The 10,269-nt window shown below is 39.1% G+C and overlaps 1 long non-coding RNA gene across 1 annotated transcript; it reads right to left on the reverse strand.

Annotated features, from left to right (window-relative positions):
* Positions 1 to 1,129: 1,129 nt before the first annotated feature.
* LOC122202957 lies at positions 1,130 to 9,295 on the reverse strand. Its single transcript, XR_006194989.1, has 4 exons — positions 9,242 to 9,295; positions 6,986 to 7,093; positions 2,335 to 2,560; positions 1,130 to 1,284 (listed from the first exon to the last, which is right to left on the reverse strand). It is a non-coding gene; the product is annotated as an uncharacterized LOC122202957 (long non-coding RNA).
* Between the last annotated feature and the right edge of the window lie 974 nt (positions 9,296 to 10,269).

Genomic DNA, 10,269 nt, shown 5'->3' on the forward strand with positions numbered 1-10,269 from the left:
GGATAAAACTTGAGGATATTATGCTAAATGAAATAAGTCAAACAGAGAAAGACAAATACTGTAAGATCTCACTTACATGTGGAATCTTAAAGAGCTGAACTTGTCCAAACAGAGTAGATTGGTGGTTGCAGGTTGCAGGGGGAGGGGGAGAGAATGATTGAAGTTGGTCAAAAGGTACAAACTTCCAGATATTAGATGAGTAAGTTCTGGGGATGTAATGTCCTACATAGTGACTATAGATAACAACACTCTGTTCTATACTTGAGACTTGCTGAGACAGTCAATCTTAAAAGTTCTCACTACACACACATACAAATGGTAACTATGTGGTGGTGAATGTGTTAACAAACCTTACTGTAATAACCATTTGCCATATATGCACATGTCAAATCATCACCGTGTACACCTTAAACTTACAGAATATTATATGTTATTTATATTTCAATAAAGCTAGGATTAAGGAAGATGTTAATTCTTACCTTCTGCACATACCTACATCCCTCAAGATGCTATTTAATATTATTTATCGTAGTCTGTTTTTATTAAAAATATTTGATCACCATTTTTAACATAGTAATATTTTATAAACGTGATATTAAATAAAAGCATACTTTTAATTTCTCAGTCTTGTCCAAGTCTCATAGATTTTACTACACAAAAGGTTTGTTATAATTGGTTTTTATGTTCCTTTTAAGTTTAAAGCTAAAGCTTTATTTCACCAAGGATGCCAAACAAGTGAGAGCCAATAACAAAACCAGGGTACCAGACTGTGGACGAACAGCTGAGAAATTCAGTGCAGAGTCCAGACCCATTGGGTTTTTTTTTTCCTTTTATCTAATAATTTATTTATTTTTTATAATTTACAGACCCATTGTTGACTTGCCATGTCAGTGCAGACTCGACAAGCTGGGAGCAGCTTGGCACAAGGGGCCTTTGTGTCTTTTCTAGTGGCGCCTGGTCAAAGGACGGGGCCACAGCAATGGGCATTGCATGCCGTATCTCAATGCTCATGAGAACTATGGAAATAAGTGAAGCGCACTCAAATGAGAACAAGAAGAGGTTCTTTATTCAGAACTTTCCCTTGCAAAGGGGGTCGGCCACCATCACTCGTGTTTGGCAGCAGCTCGAAGAGAGGGGGCAGAGCTTTCCAGTGGAAGAAGGAATGGCCTCAGGTACACACTGATTAGAGGCTGTCAGGATGGAAACACTGCAGGTGGGCTACATAGGAGTGAGGCATCTTCTGGGATTAGTTAGGGGTGCATCTTTGAATTTCTCTTGTTGGTTCTAAGTTGCAAGAAAGGGCAGAAATTAGTTGTTAATCATGTCCGGCCCATTTTTTTTTAAAAACAATTTTAAATGTATATTTATCCTTGAGAAAGAGAGACAGAGCGCAAGCAGCAGAGGGGCAGAGAGAGAGAGAGAGGGAGACAGAATCTGAAGCAGGCTCCAGGATCTGAGCTGTCAGCACAGAGCCTGATGTGGGGCTTGAATTCATGAACTGCGAGATCATGACCTGAGCCGCAGTCGGACGTCCGACTGACTGAGCCACCCAGGTGCCCCGTGTCTGGCCCATTTTGATTCAATCATCACATGGTTATGTTTGGCCCCCAATTATAGATAGTAGGTTGGCCTCCTGGGCTGGTTGTAGGTCAGAGTTTACATATGGTCTGGTCATTGCCCCTTTGTGTATTGAGTCTCCCAATATGACAGAAATAAGCACCAGGCCAGTGAGATACCTTTCTCAATCCCTAGATTGAGATCCCAGAGATCTCCTAGTCTCTGACCTCTGACCTCTCTAATTGTAACCCTGGGTGAGTCACTTATTCTCTCTGGGCCTCATATTTCTTCTCTGAAAATTGACAGTTTTCATCTAGAAACTGTTCCCAACCACATGTTGTGAGTGTATAAATGGAAGGGAGAAATGGTTCTGGGGAAGGAGCATGCTGGTAGTGACTGGCACCAATGCAGCAAAGTCAAGTGAGTGTTGGGAGAATGTAGCTCAGGTAAATGTTGTTACCTGGCAGGGTATCTTTCTGTGGGAGAAAATAGTTGAAAACCACTGATCCAGTTAAATCCGTCAGCTTCCTTCCACTCTAATTGCAGTAAGAACCAATCCTTGGGGCACCTGGACGGCTCAGTCAGTTAAGCGTCTGACTTCAGCTCAGGTCATGAGCTGTCAGTTGGTGAGTTCAAGCCCCACATAGAGCTTGCTTAGGATCCTCTGTCCCCCTTTCTATCTGACTCTCCCTTGCACTCTCTCTCTCTCTCAAAAATAAATAAACATTAACAAATTAAAAAAAAAACCAAACTGATTCTCGGCTATAAACTACCCACCTCTCAGTCCGTGTGTGACGACGACTATACTTTATGGGTGTGAGAGCAAAAGTAAATGCTGTCCTCGTGATTGCCATGGGGTCAACTGGCAGGTACGTGCTGATCGGAGGCCAAGATCAAACAGTGATATTGATTTAATCATTAAGTTCCTCTTGGTTTTCCAGTCTCACTGATGTTAATCCTCTTCTTTTTCAAGTGTTTAGTTGTCCTTGTGGAGCCACAGCCTCTGATAAAAATTAAATTACTATTGTTTATTTCTGAACAAAATGTTAGGTGAAATGCCATGTGCTGCCCTCTGCAGATTATTGAACTAACAGACCACTGTCATTTGGAGTAGTTTTGCCAGAAATTGTGATGAATTTCTTTCTTTAAAAAAAATGTTTAATCTCACTGACATAGTTCTGTGTGTACATTAATGTTTATTGTTTTTAGTAGATACCAGGTATTTATCTAGGTCCAAAAAAACTATCCACAAATAAAAGCAGGTCCTAGTCCTCCCTGGGGCTCATAGTCTAATGCTATAAATTGTACTTAAATACTTAATATTTCCAAAGTGATAAGTATTAGGAAGTAAGATAAGGAGGTAGAGAGTGATCAAGGGTGTTACTTCCATGAACTCGTGGAAGATGACTTGTCTGATAAATTGATACTTGAACAGAGACATGCTGAACATGAAGGGAAAAGCAATTTGGATATGAGGGGAAAGCTTTGGGGCAAGGAAATAAGGTACCACAGCATACTTCGCATGTTCCAGACACAGGATGGAGGCCAGTGTGGTCAGAGCTGAGGGAATAAGGGGAGGGAAGTAGCAGTGATCACAGTATGAGAGGCGTAGAGAAGTAAGATCTTGGAAGGTCTTGGCATCGTGGTAAGAATTTGGGGACTTGCTCTGAGTAAGATGAGGAGGCATTAAGGGTTTTGAAACAGAGGAATGACATGATCTCTTTATATTTTATTTTGAAATGTTTATTTTTGAGAGAGAAAGAGAGAGAGAGAGAGCATGCAAGTAGGGGAGGGGCAATGAGAGAGAGAGAGACAGAAGATCTGAGATGGGCTCTATTCTGACAGCCACAAGCCCGATGCGGGGCTTGAACTCACTAACTGTGAGATCATGACCTGAGCTGAAGTTGGACACTCAACTGACTGAGTCACTCAGGTGCCCCTGATGTCGTTATATTTTAAAGCATCACTCTGGTTTTTAGGCTGAGAAAAGACCAAAGGAGGACAAAGATGGAAGAAGTGGGACAAGTTGGGAGGCCACTGCACTGCTGTAAACGTGGTTTGGACTGTAAAAGTCCACTTGGCTTGGACTAGGAAAGTAGCAGAGAGGAAGGTGAGAAGTCATCTTACTGGATGTGGGGTGTGAACAAAAAAAAAGCGGGACCTGGGTGGCTCAGTCGGTTAAGCTTCCAACTCTTATTTGAGGTTCAGGTCATGATCTCGCAGTTAGAAAGTTTGAGCCTTGTGTTGGGCTCCACACTGACAGCCTGGATCGTGCTTGGGATATTCTCTCTCTCTCTCTTTCTCTCTCTCTCAAAATAAATAAATAGACTTTATTAAAAAAAAAAAAAAGGAAGGCTTGAGCCCTCAGACATTCAAATATTTGGGATCTGGAAGATAAGGTGGAACCAGTAAAGAATCTTGGGAAGGAAAGAAAGAGATTCAAGAGAGAATGGTAGCCTAGAGTCTAAGAAGAGAAAATGTTTTAAAAACAGAGAGGTCACTTTTTTTTAAATGATGTCAATAGAGTAAGTAAGACGAAAAGCAGAGAAGTAGAGGCCATGAGTATGAGAGATTCTCTGAAAGAGTTACGCTGAATTTAAAATGGAGTATTACCTCAGAGGCACATGGAGAAAGGAGTGGGTTTTTTTTTTTTTTTGTTTTTGTTTTTTTTGTAATAAGGTATTTTGGCATGTTTATATGGTAAAGGAAATTGTCTAGTAGAAAGAGTAATTTATGGCACAGGAGAGAGAGAGGATGCCTGCAGGAGTGTTGTCCTCAAGTAGTCAAGAGCGGATGGTACTCAGGTCCCAGTGTAAGGACTAAATAGTGTGTGCCAAGTTCATTTCAACAGGAAGAAGGGTGGAGCTACTCACACAAAGGTAAGTGGGTTGGTAGATATGTTGATGGAAGAGTAGGGACATTTTCTTCTCCATTTTACAAAGGGAATAAAAAGCAAAGCCATCAGCTAGGATTGAGGAGAAAGGAGAAATTGTTGCAAGTTTGATGGTCCCTGGCCGCTGGTACAGTTTATGAAATGAGTTTTGTTCCCAAGTCAAATGATATAGGGCACATACAGACTTAGGACTTTCATAAGCCATGAAATTAGCATACTTTCATAAGCAACTGAGACAATGCATTCATTTTTTTCACTTAGGTACTCATCAATCATTTCTTAACAAACCTTTATTGATAATCTGTGATGTGCTCACTGTGATCAACTCTGGAAAAATTACACCCAAATAAGTCTTAGTCACTGTGATTACAGAGGTGATTACAGTCTAGGGGAGGAGGCAGAAATGGGGGGAAAATAATACTACATTTCTCTTTATTTGATTATAAAACATGTCATCTTTACAGTGATCATTCTTCACTAGAATGTCATCTTTTCAGTGATCATTCTTACTAGATGTCTTGGGACATATTGGGAAATATTCTGTCGTGTTCTACTAATAATCACAGTTGTAGGATTACATGCTCCCATTTTTGCTTAAGAAAATATGGTTATTATCACCATTACTGGGGCACGGTCAAAGTGCTAAGAGAGCACAGAGTAAGGCATTCAGTCTAGCTAGAGAGTTAGAAAGATTCATTCGAGCAAAGTCTTGAAGGGTGAGTGCAAAGACAGCATAAGCCATACACCAGCAAGAAAATATGTCAAACCCAAGCGGCATGAATCTGGACAGATATGCTGAGAATAACCTGAAAGCAAAGAGTTTTTACTCCTCAGGTAAGCAGGAGTCACAGAGTTTTTATTTAGTGTTTCATTTTTAAGCAGGAAAGGAATGACATAGTTGGATTTTGCTTTAGATAGACCGGTTAGGTGGCTGTGTGGAGGGCAATGGAAGGAAGAAGGGCTCGGTACGGTGTTAGATGTAACAGGTAAGAGCCTGATGAGGACCTACAGTAGAACGTGGACACTGCTGGTGGAAGGAATGGATGGATTAAAGACACATTTCCCAAAGGGTGATACATGGTGTGCTGGCTGATGGTAATACAGAGTAAAGGCGCATAAGGGAGTCAAAGATTTCCCCAAGTTTTCTGCCTTACCCGATTGGGTGAAACAGAAATTATAGGACAGAGGGCAAGTTTCTTTGCTTGCTTTCTCTCTCTCTCTCTCTCTCTCTCTCTCTTTGGTGGGGGTTGGGGGGAGACTATGATGTTTTGATTTTAGCATTATGTTTGATTTGTAGGTGTCTACTGGCCAGTGAAATACAGGACATAAATGAAACATACGACAGTGTTCTGGAGACAAGGATTTGGAAGTTATAGTTGTGTAAGTGCCAGTGAAAGCTTGGGGGATGATGATCTCACCAAGTGTTTATGTCTGCAATGAGAAAAGAAGACTGAAGTCTGACTCTGCGAGGAAATACTAGTAATTAAGAGGCAAGTCAGGATGAGCCTGTGAAGGAAAGACATGACCAACTTATCCAGTGCTCCAAGGTGGCCTGGAGCCAGGTTTCCAGGTTAAGCCATGAGTCAGCCAACGGTGGCTTCACTGAAAACAGCTTCAGGTGTCATAGCCACGTGGAAGAGAATGGAGATTTAACACCACAGGTGGTGATTGTACATGTATAAAAAAAAAAAAAACCTGCACCCTATAACCTCTACCCAAGTCCCTTCTTGGAAACCTAGAAAATAAAACCCAAATATAGTTTTACCTGGGCCTTGAGCTAGGCGTGTACAAGAAGGAAACACATGTACAAGAAGGTACGTCTCTATTCCTTAGTGGCTCTTTCTAAATTGCTCTGTGATAAGGCCATATGAACAACTTATAGGAAGCAACATCTGGGATATAATTATTCAAACTCATTACATTGCTTTGTTTTCCAAACTGCACATTTTTAAAAACCTCAGAAACAAGAAGAACAGTGTTTGTATGCTACTTTTCCATATAACTGATCTTTTTAATACAGTATCTCATTCAACTTCCCAATAATTCTATGGATTTGATAATATTATTATCATTATTAAAACGTGGAAGTCAAGCCTCAGGACAGGGTAATAAATTTAGCTTCAGGTTGTCTGGCTAGGCAAAGGCAGAGCCAGGATTTAATTGAATCCGGGTAATCGAACCTCTGTGCTCTTTCCTCTGTATTAACTTGCTTATTCAGCAGATGATGCCTGGACCCAGAGAGATTTCCTTTAATTCCACAAAAAGCAAATTGCTGTTTTAACTGGGCTAATTCCCCTATAATTTGACAAATCAAAGTTGAGAAAGGCCGTATTATTTTGTATGTAGACACTGTTCAAAATTTAAACAAGAAGCATTTACTATTTCACGTTCCAAAGCCTATAACAAATACATAAGGCAAGTATTGAGACAGAAGAGAAAGTAGTATTTTCAGTAGTATAGGAAGTTCCCTCTGAAATACCACGCAGGTGACTTGATACTGCAAGCAGTGAATGTAATTAAGCTTTACACAGTTACCGTGCACTAGTGTGACGTAAGAAGAGTACTGTGTGAATGATTTTAAGGGCTTTCTGTCCATTTACAAAGATCCTCAGGCCATGTGGGAGACGATGGAATCTTTAAATCCTGGGGGAAAAAAGTATGAAATAATTAGATGAGGGTCACAGAGAAACACCGACTCGTAAAAAGTTTGAAAACATCTGCAGGTTATACATACAAAACCAAGTGTTTTGTGCTGTTCATCACCAACAATTCAAAAGATTTTCCAAGCATATTTTGACAAGACTTGAGGTTTTTAATATTTAGGAAGACCCAAGACATAACACATGAGAAAAGTGGCATACTGCTAACGTTTCAAACTGAAGTCTTTGAAATCATCACTGAAGGTCACATAGACTTCTGAAAGGGATGGTATGATTTAAGAGAGAAAAGTTAGGAGGACAAAATGAAAAGAAGTGATGTACACATCCCATAAAATCAAGACAGAGGACTGGTGTCAAATAGTACATTGTTGGGGAAAGCTCCTCCCTGGTGGCTTTTTCTCAAAGTGGCAGGAATTCAACTCCGGTGACTTTATTTCCATTCATATGAATTCCATCCAGCTGCCAATGCATATACCTTGCAGCATACGCTTGCAAATACCTGGCCTAATTCCTGATTTCTGTAAAGCTACCATTTTCTTAACACCAAGGGTTGCAACTTGGGCTGGGGTCTTTGGAAATATTTGGAAACATGTATATTTCTTTCATATGTATATGGAACTTTCACCATATATGCAAAGGGAACTCTTTAGAGTCTAGCCTGCTTTCCATACATGGAAAAGTAATTAGGGTAGTGGTTATTGGTAATGGGGTTGCTATTTTGTCCTTCCTGGATGACATCGAATTTCTATCCCCTAAGGATAAAACAAGGTAACTCTAAACTTTACCGGAATAAATCACTTCTGAAAGTACAAACTTCATTCTTGCATTGTAATCATTGACTAAAATGGTGGCCAAGGGTAAACCAGAGACTGAGAATTTCTGTCACCCACAGAACTGAGACCATGTTACTTGAATAAATGACATGTTAAGCCATGCTTAGCCATTGTATTTCCTGCTGAGAGTTTTGACAAATCATAGACTTCAAAATGCCATCATGGGGGAAAAATGAATTCTTTAGGAAAGAACAGTATTTGTCTTCCTCAAGTATAACTCATCATTAAGAACAAGTGTCTGGAAAAGAAAACAGTTCTTCAATTGACATTGTAACTTTGCCCCTTTTATTAACATTACAACAGAATTTTTCAAGGAAATCTGCATGCCCTTATTAGTTCTCTTGATCACTTGCCAATCTGTAATTAGTGAAGCAGCAACTTGTATAAAAGATTTTTAAAATGAATAATGCAAACAGGAGAAAATCATGCCTCTTAAAAAGTAATCAAAGTCTTTAAAAAATTTTAAGTACATTTTTAAACTATGCTATCCGAGAGAGAGAGAGAGAGAGAGAGAGAGAGAGAGTGTGTGTGTGTGTGTGTGTGTGTGTGTACACATGTATATATAAAGTATGTCCTTAGTAAACATGAGTTAAAGAAGATCCAAATATACAGCTTACTATTTAAAGATTTGAATTTTATATAGATGTTGATTATCAAGTGTGTATTACATAGTAGTTATCATTATCTAAGAGGGTGTATTTTAGCTGACTGTGTGTTTTTTCAACAAAAACAAAATAAAGTAAAAACAAAGTATAGTTAATATATTTCAGACTATGCAATGGAATGCTTTTCTGCTTTATGACATTGAGTCTTAGATTCTTTCTCTATTCTAGCCAAAACTCACCTTGCATCTCTCAGATAAAGGACTTGCCGTCTAATGTTGACTTTGCTTAATGGTGCTAATCTGCTTCATTAACAATAAGATCTGGTAAAAATTGACATACAGAGTACTTAGCCTTTAGATGAGTTTGTTGGGTTTTTCCCCCCCCGGAACAATCAATGTCATTTTACATATATTACCTCATTGATGTTCAAGAATGGTGTTTTACATTTTGCAGAAAAGCTCCCTCTTATTAAAACAAAACAAAACCTTGAGTCCTTCTGAGATTCAACTTTTAATGTGTACATCTACCATATGTTAGTTCCTTGAGCAAAATTTGAATTGTGCACCTCCTAAATTCCTAAAAGGATTCTTCTGTTTGACTGATGGCAGAGATAGCATGGTCCATTCATTCCCCCTGTTGTTCTAATTTGGCTGTCCCCCAGGTGCCACATGTAAACCTTCAGTTAGGCTTTACCTGGGCTCACGACGACTTTGATCTTCTGGCTGAGTACGCAGAACTTCATTGCTGAATAGAAAGTATAGTTGATTGATACAACGGACAGACTTTTCAGTTTATTGTAAAAGCTAATCTTCAGATAGATTTCTCAGTGAAGGTAACAGCCTGCCTTGACAACTTGGTGAGCATAGTATCATCATTTCACACAAAATATATGGCAGGCATTAATTTTCAGTGTCAGATCAATTCATTGACCACAACTATCAAGAGCACAAAGGGACTAGACAATTAATTCCTTTTTGACATGAAATTACTATATAATAGAGCTGCAACCTTCACTCTTTCTCCAACCAATTGTCTGATACTATGCTTTCAGAGGTCATTGAAAGCATGGGGCATAAAACCTTTGACCAAAACTCTTGTCATGTTTCTAGACTTGTTTGCTGATTGATTTATATCAAATCACTGTTTTCTTTTCAAATGCCCCACCCCCAAATCTTCCAAAAGTGCTATTGCTAAGGTAGAAATATCAGAAAGGCATAAATTTAACATTTTTAACCCCTCCCCTGTAATTTGATCAATTAAAAAAATTTTTAAGAGTGTATATGCACCATTTTTACACAATATATAATATTTTTATTTTTATTTATTTGTTTTGCTGCTTCCTCTCAGAAGTAGGCCATCTCCTGAGACCTGGAATTTGGTACTCTAAAGTTTACCCCTAGGATGAATTTAAAACGTGATAATTTGGAATATTTTGATGGAAGCTGTATTTTCTGAGATGTCATCAAAGAGTCAGATGAGGCTATCAAATGGCCTTTCTCACACTGCACACCCCTATATATTTAGCTTAATGCCTGCCATGTAGTGGACATTCGATGAGTACTTGTTAAGTTAATGAATGAGTTCCTTCTAAAGACATTGTGGTAATGTCTAATTTACATAAATTGATTCCGGCAAGTTGAGCGCAGATTGTATTTGTCAATGTTAGTCATGTTCACTCTGGTTAACAAAGGTGGTTTTTGTATTTCCCTGGGAATGCTGAC

The sequence above is a fragment of the Panthera leo genome, chromosome D3 (genome assembly GCF_018350215.1).
Source record: "Panthera leo isolate Ple1 chromosome D3, P.leo_Ple1_pat1.1, whole genome shotgun sequence".
Lineage (NCBI taxonomy): Eukaryota > Metazoa > Chordata > Mammalia > Carnivora > Felidae > Panthera > Panthera leo.